The sequence below is a fragment of the Saimiri boliviensis genome, chromosome 4 (assembly GCF_048565385.1).
Source record: "Saimiri boliviensis isolate mSaiBol1 chromosome 4, mSaiBol1.pri, whole genome shotgun sequence".
Classification (NCBI taxonomy): Eukaryota; Metazoa; Chordata; class Mammalia; order Primates; family Cebidae; genus Saimiri; species Saimiri boliviensis.
Genome location: NC_133452.1, coordinates 33,425,207 through 33,439,645, shown reverse-complemented (window position 1 = coordinate 33,439,645; position 14,439 = coordinate 33,425,207).

Here is a 14,439-nt window from a genome sequence, read left to right as displayed (position 1 = left end):
TAAGTTCTTTGACTTACTTACACAAAGTGCTAAAAGCAATGTGCTAATGGCAAAAATCATTCACAGTATTTTAATTTCAACTTCATCAAACTAAAGCGATTACATTAAATTGGAATGTCAGGCTTCAGTTGTTAAATAGGGTAGGGTTCCTATGGGCGTAATTTTTTATGCTTTCTCAGGACCCTGAATCCACAAAGTAAAGCTGTCCCACAATGTTCATAGAAAGTTTTCAGAAAAGATCTTAGACTTCTGCTAATGGGGAATGACAAGAAAGACTTGAAAATCCATGATGTGGTTCCATAAATGCAGTGGCATGTGAAAAAACTAGTTACCCTCTGCTCCTTCCAGTGTTTACAGGCTGACTCATGACTGATGACTCCTGGGGAAAAATCAAGACACAGGTAAGTGGAGCTGCCAATAGCTCATCAGATGTCTTTGAGAAGATGAGACAAACCTACCCTTTCCTCAGGCTGTGGCATCCCCACGCTTAGGCATACGGCTTGAAGAGCAGGTGAGCAGAGTGCAGGCTGGGGCTCTCCCCTATTTGAGCCTTTGGCTATGCATTCTGGCACAGCAGAGACCCTGCCAGAAGCTCCTCACTGCATTCTCTCCCACTGCACCCTTCCTTCTCAGCACCTATTACTTTATTATTCATTCCTCAGCAACTTGGGGTTCCTAGGACTATGCCATGCTTCCTGCTTAGTTGACAGTGTTATACAAGATTATATTCATTGTCATAATGTTGAATAGTCATTCTTCATTCAACAAATATTTATTGATAAATCATGCCTTTGAAGAAATGAAGTATTATACACTTATGACAGATAAATAACAGAAAATTATCTCATTGAAACCCAGGGTCACATCAAGTAACTGGTATAGTCTGTATTTCATTGAAACATCACTCTTTGTCATTGCATATTTCAGGAAAAATAAGGGAATAAGTAAATGATTATCCCAGTTCTATTTAAGGAAATATTTGATTTTTCAAGAGCTGGTCTTCAAAGTGATCTGATTGCCTCTTAGGAAAGATACTAATGATGGCATTCTGCCCAGTGGGTAGTATTTTGCCTCTGTGATAGTTAATCTATATCCTCTCTTCATTAAATTGTTTATTACAGTAGTACTTAAGCGGGTTGTTTTAACATACTGATGAGTTGTACAGCATATTCAATGTGACTTACTACCAAGTGGGCTGAACTGAGATAGTCCTTCCTCCTTCTTCCAGGAGAGGAAGGGTATTTCCATTCATCCCAGGTAATTCTAATAGAGGAAATTGTCCTTGGACCTGCAGCAACAGTGTCACGTGGGGACTTGTTAGCAATGCAAGTTCTCAGGCTCCACCATAGAACTACTGAATCAGAAATTCTGGGATGAGGCCAAACATTCCATGATCCAGCAAACCCTCCAGGTGATTGTAATGTACACTTAAGTTTAAGAACCATTGTAATAGACCCGTTCTGGTTGATTAAATAGTTCTTATATTGTAAATAAGCAGAAGAGTCAAATGTCCCTTTACACAATGGGCTAGGGCTGTTATTTGACAATAGTCATTTTAACAGGAGGAATATGATGAATCTGAAAATGGAAACAAAATTTTCAGTGGCAGTTGTGTGTCCCTTTGCAACATGAGACGGGGAGGCCTTGAGGATTCCACTCATGGAGAGAATTGAGCTGAAATCTGCCATCCTCTTCCTCCTCTCCCCTCCTGACATCTGCATGGAACCACAGCCCTCCCTTCCCCTTCTTTCCTTTAGAGCCAATGAAACATGAAAAGGGAAAAGTCACTACCAGCATCCACCAAGGTTTAGAGGTAGTGTCATAAGCAAACATCTATCTATACCGGCAAGTTCTCCAGTAAGGAGAGGCAGAGGTAGCGTGGGGGCCACACACTGAGCTTGAAAAATAGCAGAGCTTCAAAAGGAGTTAAGGGTTTATGGGCAAGAGATTAGGTGGCCAGTGGGAGGACACTTGGAATAAAGAGAGACTCCTGAAGCAAAGCAGAAATGCTCCAAGATCTGAGGCATGTGGCTTAAAGGGCAGGCGAGACATTTTTGCCTGCCCATGCAGTTAAAAGTTGCAAATCCCATTTTATTCTAATTGAAGAAGATTTAGGGATGATTTTACAGTAAAAACCTACTGCTCAGAATGTCATTATCATTCATTCTGAGAAGACAGGTGTAGTGGCACTCCGTCCTGGAAAGACAGCTCTGCTTTCTGATCAGGCAGGACATTTTCACTCCATCTCACACTTCAAGTTGAAAATTCAACAGCCAACTAACCCAAACGGCCAGCAGACAGTTGCCTCTGACCAACCATTGTCCGTAGCAATGTCTTTGTTCTCTATGAAGTAAGTGGAATAAATGGAGCACTGCCTTAATGCCCTTGCCAACTGAGTACTCAATAGTTCTGTTGTTTCAGGGCTCAGCCCCTCCCACTACATGAAGAGTAATGTGCTCTGAAATATAGTGACAACTCAAGGTAGACAGGGCACTCTAAAAAGGAGGCATGGCCTAGTTGTTATAATTCTTTTCACATCAGACTTTCTTGGGACTAGAATGAAATGAAGCATATTGAAAATTCCAATAAAGGCCGGGCATGGTGGCTCACACCTATAATCCTAGCATTTTGAGAGGCTGAGCCAGGTAGATCACCTGAGATCGGGAGTTGGAGACCAGCCTGGCCAACATGGTGAAAACTGGTCTGTACTAAAAATACAAAAATTAGACCAGGCACAGTAGCTCACGCCTGTAATCCCAGCACTTTGGGAAGCCGAGGAGGGTGGATCACCTGTGGTCGGGAATTCGAGACCAGCATGGCCAACATGGTGAAACCCCATCTCTACTAAAAATACAAAAATTAGCTGGGCACGGTGGTACATGCCTGTAATCCCAGCTACTCGGGAGGCTAAGGCAGGAGAATTGCTTGAACCTGGGAGGCAGAGGTTGTAGAGAGCCTAGCTCACGCCACTGCATTCTAGCCTGGGCATCAGAGCAAGACTCTGTGTCAAAAAAAAGAAAAGAGGGCCGGGCGCGGTGGCTCAAGCCTGTAATCCCAGCACTTTGGGAGGCCGAGGCGGGTGGATCACGAGGTCGAGAAATCGAGACCAACCTGGTCAACATGGTGAAACCCCGTCTCTACTAAAAATACAAAAAATTAGCTGGGCATGGTGGCGCGTGCCTATAATCCCAGCACTCAGGAGGCTGAGACAGGAGAATTGCCTGAACCCAGGAGGCGGAGGTTGCGGTGAGCCGAGATCGCGCCATTGCACTCCAGCCTGGGTAACAAGAGCGAAACTCCGTCTCAAAAAAAAAAAAAAAAAAAGAAAGAAAGAAAAAAAAAACAGAAAAGAAAAGAAAATTACAAAAAAAGTAATAGTCACACATAAGGTTAAATGGTCTAGGCTAAATGTTGCCTTAAACTAGGGGTGGGAAAATTATATATAGCCCACGAGCCTAATTTTACCTGCAGCCTGTTTTTGTAAATAAAGTTTTATTGGAACATAGCCAGGCTCATTCATCTAGGTATAATAATACAAGTCTACTTTTGTCATACAAAGCAGAATCGAGTAATTGTAGTAGAGCATAGATGGCTTGCACAAGCCTTAAATATTTGCTATCTGGTCTTTTGCAGAAAGAATATACTGGCCCTGCCTTAGACTCAACTCTTGGAAGTCACCACAGGCCCTCCATTTTAGGGCTGTTTTATCAATGCAAGGACTTTAGTTATGTGTACTACTGTTACTCACTAGGAAATGCCCCAATTTTTACCAGAATAAAGTAGAATATCTACCTCTCCTTGCCTATTTTCCTTTTTCTTTACTTCAAAACTACATTTAACATTCACTTTCCCAAAATAATGAGAAATTTTGATTATACCAGGTCTATTTAAGGAAATACTTGATTTTTAAGATGCCTCTTTGCCTTTTTTCAACAATGGCTCTGCCTTCGGCTTGGCATCTTCAGTTGATGGCTTCTTACTACATACTAGGTGCTCATTTGTTATCCATCTCCACATGACTTTCCCATTTACTCATCCTTAGCAACTGACAATCAACTTATTTTTAAAAAGCAGGCCTATGGTACTAACAAGCCACAGTAAAGATCTGCAAGTTCCCTCTGCCCCCCACTTCCCGCTTTGAAATCAAGTCTGCTGGGTCAGCCCACTTCTCACATTTCACATAGACAGATGCAGGACTTCATGCACAGGGGCCCTTACAAACACACATTGACATATAGCCTGCATTTTTAAATTTTACTTCTTTTAGACTAAACTTTTCCCTCAGTATGAAATCTGGTTTATCACTCCTTATTTTTTAGGGCTTGAATTCTTCCTAGGCAAAAAATGCTGGGAGCTCTAAAAACCTGGCATATTCTGAAAAGAGTTTATTGCAGTCATTTGTTTTCTATGATTGTGGACACGTGGATGGCAGCATAAGTAGGTAGGCCTCACGTTCGTTTTTGATGTTCAAACTATGTATTAGATATTCAAAATACTTGATAAATAATTTTTAAGAGTGCACACTAGCTGGGCACAGTGTCTCATGCCTGTAATTCCAGTGCTTTGGGAGGCCGAGGTGGGAGGATCACTTGAGGCCAGGAGTTCAAGACAAGCCTGAGCAACATAGCAAGACCCCAGCTCTACAAAAAATTTTAAAAATTAGAGGGAGGCTGAGGTGGGAGAATTGCTTAAGCCCAAGAGTTGGAGATTACTGTGAGCTATGATTGTGCCACTGCACTCTAGCCTGGCAACAGAGCAAGACACTGTCCCTTAAAAGGAGAGAGAGAGAGAGAGAGAGAGAGAGAGAGAGAGAGAGAGAGGAAGAGAGGACCCCTTTGAAGATTGACCATTTTTATAGGCACCATGGAAAAATGTTGAAGTAGAAGATTCCAGATCATTGCCTTCCTAGAGAATTTCAAACCTAGGAGAACTGTTTCTATACTTTTGTTTTTGCAGTAAGCCCACAGCTCTCCACTGAATATGTAAAATACTTTAAATTTTGCTAAAATTTAATGTAATAGAGGTTCTGTAGAGGCCACTTTTGAGTCTAGTGAAATTCTTGCTAAAAAAGAGTCATTATGAAATGGCAGATTCATTTACCTTTTCTACATCAAAATCTATAGTGCAGAGGGAAATAGCTTCTCACCACTCTAGGCAAGGCACAGGACCAATGGCAGAGGACCTGGTGAGTTAGACATTCCTGACCATGAAAAAAAGAAAGATGTAAAGGAGGTGGGAGAAGGAGGAAAAGAAACAGAAGTGAGATGTTTAAGGGCTGTTGTTATATCTTTCTTTCTTTTTTTTTGATCTCCTGGTCTCAAGCAATCCTCCTACCTCAACACCTCCACCAAGCAGCTGGGCATACAGGCATTCACCACTATGCATGACTAATTTTTGTATTTTTTGTAGAGATGGAGTTTCACCATATTGTTCAAGCTGGTCTTGAACTCCCGGGCTCAGGAGTTCTGCCTGCCTTGGCCACCCAAAGTGTTGGGATTATAGGTGTGAGCCACAATGCCCAGCCTCTTGTTGTATCTTTCCTTTAATGAATTGTCTCTTCATATTATTTAATGCTTTTTCCTCTCACTTTTAGATAAGATTTTAATATATTAGACATATTGGACCTTTACGATATTGCAAATATTTTCTCCCGGTTTATCAACCTGACTTTGCTTATGGCATTTTTGCCATGTAAATGGATTTTTGTTGTTGTTGTTGTTGTTGTTGTTGTTGTTGTTGTTGCTGAGGCGAGGTTTCACCATATTGCCCAGGCTGGTCTTGAACTCCTGGGCTCAAGCAATCTGCCCACCTTGGATTCCCAAAGTGTCCAGATTACGGGTGTGAGCCACTGCACCTGACCCCTTTCTTTCTTTCCTTTCCTTTCCTTTTTTTTTTCTTTTCTTTCTCTCTTTCTCTCTCTCCCTTTCTCCCTTTCTTGTCTCCTTCCTTCCTTCCTTTCTTTCTCTGTTTTCTCCCTTTCTTTCCTCCCTTTCTTTCTTTCCTGTCTTTCTCTTTTCTTTCTTTTCCTCTCTTTCTTTAAAACTTTCTTTCTCCAACATAAGACCTAACACCATAAAAACCCTAGAAGAAAACCTAGGCAAAACCATTCAGGACATAGGCATAGGCAAGGACTTCATGACAAAAAATATCAAAAGCATTAGCAACAAAAGCCAAAATAACAAATGAGACCTAATTAAACTCCAGAGCTTCTGCATAGCAAAAGAAATAATCATTCGAGTGAATCGGCAACCAACAGAATGGGTAAAAATTTTTGCAATCTACCCAGCTGACAAAGGGCTAATATCCAGAATCTACAAAGAACTACAAAAGATTTACATGAAAAAAACAAGCTCATTCAAAAGTGGGCAAAGGATATGAACAGACACTTTACAAAAGAAGACATATATGAGGCCAACAAACATGAAAAAGTGCTCATCATCACTGGTCATTAGAGAAATGCAAATCAAAACTACATTGAGATACCATCTCACACCAGTTAGAATGGCGATCATTAAAAAAATCTGGAGAGAACAGATGCTGGAGAGGATGTGGAGAAATAGGAACACTTTTACACTGTTGGTGGGAGTGTAAATTAGTTCAACCATTGTGGAAGACAGTGTGGCGATTCCTCAAGGACCTAGAAATAGAAATTCCATTTGACCCAGCAATCCCATTGTTGGGTATATATCCAAAGGATTATAAATCATTCTATTATAAGGACACATGCACATGAATGTTCACTGCAACACTGTTTACAATAGCAAAGATGTGGAACCAACCCAAATGCCCATCAATGATAGACTGGACAGGGAAAATGTGGCACATATACACCATGGAATACTATGCAGCCATCAAAAACAATGAGTTCGTGTCCTTTGTAGGGACATGGATGAACTTGGAAACCATCATTTCAGCAAACTGACACAAGAACAGAAAATCAAACACCACATGTTCTCACTCAGGCAGGGTTAAACAATGAGAACACATGGACACAGGGAGGGGAGCGTCACACACTGGGGTCTGTTGGGGAGAACTAGGAGAAGGACAGCAGGGGGTGGGGAGTTGGGGAGAGATAGCATGGGGAAAAATGCCAGATATAGGTGATGAGGAGGAAGACAGCAAACCACATTGCCATGTATGCACCTATGCAACAATCTTGCATGTTCTTCATGTGTACCCCAAAACCTAAAATGCAATAAAATATATATTAAAAATAATAGTAATTTTAAAAAATTTTAAAAAACATTCTTTCTCTTTCTCTCTCATTCTTCTTTCATTTCTCCTCCCTCCCTCCCTTCCTTCTTTGCTTCTTTCCTTTTTTCTTTCTTTCTCTCTTTCTTTCTTTCATCTTCTTTCTTCAGGTTCTCACTCTGTCACCCATGCGGTAGTGCAGGGTAAAGTGATCCTCCTGCCTCAGCTTCCCAAAGTGCTGGGATCACAGGCCTGAGTCATGGCACCTGGCTAGCTCTTAGTTTTATGTAATCACATTTGTCTGTTTTTCTTTCATTGCATCTGGACTTTCAGTCATAGTGAGAAAGTCTTTACTGATATCCAAGGTAAAGATGACACCCATGAAATGAAAACTTTTTTCTGTTTTTTGTTTTTTGTTTTTTTTTTCTTGAGACAGAGTTTTGCTTCATCACCCAGGCTAGATAAAGTGAGGTGGAGCAATCTCTGCTCACTGCAACCTCCGCCTTCCGGGTTCGTGATTCTTCTGCCTCAGCCTCCCTAGTAGCTGGGATTACAGGCACCCGCCACCGCACCTGGCTGATTTTTGTATTTTTTTGGTAGAAATGGGGTTTCACTATCTTGGCTAGGCTGGTATCAAACTCTTGACCACGTGATCCACCTACCTTGGCCTCCCAAAGTGCTGGGATTACAGGCATGAGCCACCATGCCCATCCTAAATTTTTTTTCATTTTTCACATTTAGATCTCTGATCCATTTGGAGCTTATTCTTATATGAGAAATAAGTTTATTCTTATATATGTGAAATATAAATCTAATTTTATTTTTTTCCCAAATGATTAACCAGTTGTTTTAACACCATTTATTAAAATTCTTTCTTGGTTTCAGTAACTTGAAATGGTACCTTTATCATTTACAGTACTAAAGTTTCATATGAGTTTGGGTCTTTTTCTAGACTATCTATTCTACTCCACTGGTGTCCCTGTATTTCATGTTCCGGTACCATACTGTTTTAATTCTAAAGGCTTTATAGTGTTTTTTCAGTCTGGGAGGGCTACTGGGCTCATCCTTTCTCAAAGATTTTCTTTTTTAGTGTTCTCTATTATTGCATGTTTATTTTTTTCATAAGAAGTTAAATATCAACTTGTCTAGCTTCATGAAAAAAAAGTTAGAATTTGAAGTGGAGGTGGAGGCTAAGTTAAACTTACAAATTAATTTAGGGAAAACTGACATCTTTATGATAGTAAGTCATCCTATCAGAATATGAGATGTTCTTTCTTTTATCAGAGTTAATTTTGTCTCTTTTAGCAGAGTTTTAAAGTTTTCCTCATATAGCTTTGCACGTTTCTTACTAAGTATATCCCTAATATTTTATCTTGTTTGTTGCTATTATAATGAGAATTTTTTCCATCATTGTATCTCTAGATGGTTCCTGCCTGTGCATATGAAAGTTATTGGTTTTCACATAGTATTGTTATATTCTGCTATTCTATTCAATCGTTTGAATTAATTTTATCATTAATTCTCTAGGGTTTTCCAGGCACACCATTGTATCATCCAAAAACAGCTAATATATTTTTTGTGGAAATTGTCAAGTTGATTTTAACACTTATATGAAAATGCAGTGAATCTAGAAGAGCCAAAACAAAAACAAAAACAAACTGACACCACCTGATTTCAGATTTCACTATAAACCACAGTAGTTATGACAGTGTGCTACTGGGGTGAGGACAGACAGATCCATAAACAGAATAAACAGCCTAGAACCGAGAGTCACCAAGACAGTTAAATGGGGGAGAGAATGTCTTTTTGAATAAATGGTGCTGAACGACTGGTTACACACATGGAAAAGAAATAAACCTCGATTGATTACTGATACTTCCTGATCGTCACTGCTCTTTTGTGGTCTTCATTGTATCATCTGTGAAATGATTTTGCTATAGGTCCACAGTTTCTTACCTGTGGTTCCAAAATCCAAAATTCTCTAAAAACTGCAAGTTTCTCTCTAAGACTTTTGGTGCCAAAACCCAATCGTACCTGGATTCATTTGGTTACAGATCTGATCTGAAATGATTTGAGGCTACTTGTAGTCACTATGGAATTTATTATAGTCACACATTTCACTACAAATATACATTTACTTGATTATAAGTTGTTACTTGTAGACCCTGCTGATTGTGTTGCATACTATATGCAATATATTACCTTAGTAAAATCCAAAAATTTCTAAATTCATACATATATATGAATTAAATACTCCATGTATAACACTTAGTATAGTGTCTGGCACAGACTAGCCCCTTAATGTAATATAGGGGTAATACTGGTGGCCAGGTGTGGTGGCTCATGCCTGTAATCCCAGCACTTTGGGAGGCTGAGGTGGGTGTTCGAGAGCAGCCTGGTCAACCTGGTGAAACTCTTTCTCTACTAAAAATACAAAAATTAGCTGGACATGGTGGCGGGCACCTGTAATCCCAGCTACTCCAGAGGCTGAGGCATAAAAGTCACTTGAACCTGGGAGGCGGAGGTTGCAGTGAGTAGAGATCGTGCCACGGCACTCCAGCCTGGGCAACAGAGAGAGACCCTGTCTCAAAATAACAATAATAATAATATAGGGGTAATACTACCACTATTAATAGTGCTGCTACCTCCATAACTACTATTATCATTACTATTATTGTAAATTGTAGGAGTAGTCGATAAAGTGACTAAACACAATCTAAGAGAAATGAATAACAACAGTAGAGGTTTAAGGACTTGTGCAGTGTCTGTAGGTGCGTCAAGCCTCCCTAGAGTCCACAGGGAAGTGGCATTGGGGACTCAACAGAGATACCCAGGCGGAGATGGTGAAACAAAGCTGACTTCCTGTGGGGAAACTTGCCTCCTGCTCTGGCTCTTGGGTGGGGATTCTCCATGCATTGCTAAATTTAGAGAACCTGAAGGGATTCGAAGATGTGGCATGCTTTCTGATAGACCACAGTCAGGAAAAGATTATTACCATCCAAAAGGCATTTACTTTTCAGGGAAAGAGAGGAAACGATAAATAAATACATGAGGAAAAAATAGGGATGGGAAAGAGAGAAGATCAAGAGAAAAGCCGCTTTTCTTCCTCCTTTTTCTTTCGGTCAGTGTCTGTCTCACACCTGTGGTGACTCTGACTGCTGCCGCAGGTGACCTCAGGGGAAAAATCAGTCGACTGCACAAACCCTGAAGGGGTGGTAACTGAGGACAACAGGTGAAGAATGACTACCTGGAATAGTCACCTCCCCACACTACGGGCCAAATCCCCAAGGTTGACAGCTGGCACTTAGAAAAGGGGCTCCTCCTCATTTACTCGCTAGAAGAGCGTATCACAATGGACAAGAATCAAATTGATAACTATTGTCAGCATGAACATTGGAAGTCACATATATGTAATATACAAATACATATTTATTGTTGTCCTATAAAGGGGAATACATCCCAATCCTTTTTTAGGATTAGCATAATTTTGTTATCAAACCAGGAAAAGACATTATCAGAGTAGAAAGCTATAGGCTTATTTTACACATAAATATAGATTAAAGAATCCTTTAAAAATTAGCATATCAAATTCAACAACGCATAAAGAAGATAATAACCTTGCCCAGTTGGGTTTATCTCAGGCATGCATATGTTTTTTGTTTGCTGGTTTGTTTTAGCTTTGTATAATTTTACTTTCTGTTTGGAAAGCTTTACAAATTTAAAGTAATAAATGTATTCATTTTCTTATTCTTTCCAGAAGTTCAATTTTTAAAAGAACATTGGGAGGCCGAGGCGGGTGGATCACGAGGTCAAGAGATCGAGACCATCCTGGTCAACATGGTGAAACCCCGTCTCTACTAAACATGCAAAAAATTAGCTGGGCATGGTGGCGTGTGCCTGTAATCCCAGCTACTCAGGAGGCTGAGGCAAGAGAATTGCCTGAACCCAGGAGGCGGAGGTTGCGGTGAGCCGAGATCGCGCCATTGCACTCCAGCCTGGGTAACAAGAGCGAAACTCCGTCTCAAAAAAAAAAAAAAAAAAGAACATTACTGCTTTAAAATTTCAAAACATACAACATAGTCTGTGCTTCTAACATTTTCAGATTTGTCTGTGATAGCTTGATGTTATAAAGAGAAGGAAGAGTAGCTGTGAGTGGAGAAAAGATGGAGAGAATATTCTTATAGTAAATGTTAGCAAAATTAAGAGAAATAATGGGTACTGCCACTCGCTGTATAAAAACTTCCTGCCGTTTTAGCACAACCTGGTGGCGATAAATTTTAGGTACAGAAAACATCAGAAAAATCAATAAAGTTTTCTAATTACTTGAAATCTACTTATAGTATGCTACTATAATTTTTTTCAATTCAGAAATCTAAATATACACATTCAGAGCACTTAGAAAAAAATAACATGCCTTGCACAAAGAAAATATTTTTCCAAAAAATGAGTTAGCTAAAGCACTATAATAATTACATAATTATAGTAAGCTGAATTTGTACACAATATTATTTAAGTAAACATCAGAAAGTAAAATAAACACTACCCTTTCTCCTCTCATCAAATTACTTTTATAAAACCTAATATTAGTACTCCAAAGAACAAAAGTATAAAAACTACTGTATGACTACTCATGGCAATATCCACCCTGCTTTATTTCATTTCTTCAGGATCTTTCCTTCTAACACTCAGCTTCCACAACAACTACTTCATTGGAAGAAAAGTCTGAAAAAATAATAGCCAGGCGTGATGGTTTACAACTATCATCCCATCTACTTGGGAGGCTGAGATGCCTCCCAAGCCCTAGAGTTCAAGGCTGCAGTGAGCCATGATCTCGCCACTGCATTCCAGCTTTGACAGAGCAAGACTATGTCTCCAAAGAAAAAATAGTAGGGCTTTATGGCCAAGCATGGTGTCTCACACCTATAATCCCAGCACTTTGGGATTCTGAGAAAGGAGGACTGCTTGATGCCAGGAGTTTGAGACCACCCTGGGCAACATAGCAAGACTCCATCTCTAAAAAAAAAAAAATACAAAAATTAGCCAGGCATGGTGGTGTATGCCTACTGCATTCCCAGCTACTTGTAAAGATCACTTAAGCCCAGGGGTTCAAGGCTGCAGTGAGCCAAGATCACGCCATGTCCTCCAGCCTGAGCAACATAATCACACACACACACACACACACACACACACACACACACACACACAATAATAAGGCTTTATATGAGTGGTCACTGGTTATTGATGTTCTTATTCGTTATAACAGAACATCTGTATATACAGTTACAGCTAAATGGCATTTGGTATATGACATGCCAGTCTTCTGCATGTACTGAAGTTTAAGAAAGACTTGGATCCAGTATGTATTCTGGATGTCAGGAGGAAAAAAAAGGCTTGGAAACCAGATTATCCTATTATTTAAAATATCAAAAATTACATTATTTTAGGAACAGAGAACCAAATATAATTTGATATTCCAATGAAATAGTTTTGCTCTAACTCTTTTCACTACACTTTTCCTCCCTATATTAAGTTGTAAGTCCTTGAGAAACATACTTAACACTGAACTTCCCAATATATTTGAGAGGGTACGATGTGAATGCTAAGTGTAAAATAGTACAGGTAGTTAATGTTAACAGAGCTCAGAGGAAATTTCCCTCCAGGGTAACTACAGAGATGTTTTTTTACGCTGCATTTGTCCTGAGATGTTCAAGTAACTCATTCCTCTATCTCACTCATTACATAATACTCATTACAAACATATTGTGCTCATATGTGCTCTCTGAGCTCATCTGAACAGAACAGAACTGAGTCAATGATTTGAGTTACGATTTTCTCCATTGTCCTAAGGATTGTATGTAATTAGTACCATTCTAGACAACACAGGAACTTCTGAATTTTCTCCTGACAACCTAATTGAGAAAGCCTGTGATAGACACTAACCTACCTCCTTCTCTTCACCCCTGCTCCTAAACTGCTCTAGCCTCAAACCCATCCTATCTATTTCACCAGTGACTGGTATTGTCCTGTCTGCACCCAGATTGAGAAGCAGTGCAGGGAAAAGTTATTCTAAAACATCCAACTTTATATGTTTAAGCTTCATCTTTCCTCATAAGCTACAATTTTTCTCTTCCATTCGTACCTTTGTCAAGCTCAGCATATAACAAGTCATCTTTTTGTGACATCAATGTCTTCAAAGTCTTTCTGGAGATCTAGAATCTATAATTTCTAAATCTTTTGTATAACATATGAAGTACATATAAATTGAGTTATTCTATACCTGTGAACTGATGATGAAAGATGAATTATTCTGCTCAAACAGATGGTATGGATTTTGAAAACCTTTGTTTGACTCTCCTAAAAGGATAAACAAATGCTAAAGAAAGATAGCTTTCAACTACAGTGAGGTTTCTGTGACATGTGCTAACTGGAAAAGGTACATTTTACTAAGCCATAACAAATAATTTTAAAAGAATCTCATTCCACACGCTATGGATCTTTGTCATTACACTACAATGTAATTTGAAACTAGATTATTTTTCTTGCTGACACTGAGAAGCAACAATTTGTTTAGCTTATGTAGTGATGACCTATTTCCTCTTAAAGGTGACAATGATTCTAAAACAAGAACATCTGAAAACAGTTGAAAAAACTATCCCAATACCTCAGTACATTGGAACAGTAGTCATATCACACTATGCTATAGACCATGGGTTGGCAAATTTTTTTCTGTGAACTGACAAACAGTAAATATCAGGCTATGTGGGCTGTAATTTCTATGGGAGCTACTCTGCCACTGTAACAGAAAAGCAGCCATAGACAACAAGTAAAGGAATGATCTTGGTTGTGTTCCAGTAAACTTTATTTATAAACACAAAATATTCATGTTAATTTTTGTGTATCATAAAAGTCTTTAAAAAATATTTAAAATTATAAACACAATTTCTAGATCCCAGGCCATAAAAAGCACATAGGCTCTTACACCTATGTAAAGTGTTTCAAATTCCAGAGACTGTGGAGATGTCTCATTTTTTAGATTTCTCATTTTAAAATATGTACAATGCAAGTTTTCTTTCTGGATCAATATACTCATGTGAGAGAAAATAATTCAAAAAATATATAATTCCTTATAAGAAGGGAAAAGCTGTAAAACAAATGTTTCATCTTATATAATTAGGACATGTAAAATTAAAGATTAAAGCATTTATTCTATGCAACATGAAGTAATATGCATAGATCTGGTACGTAATT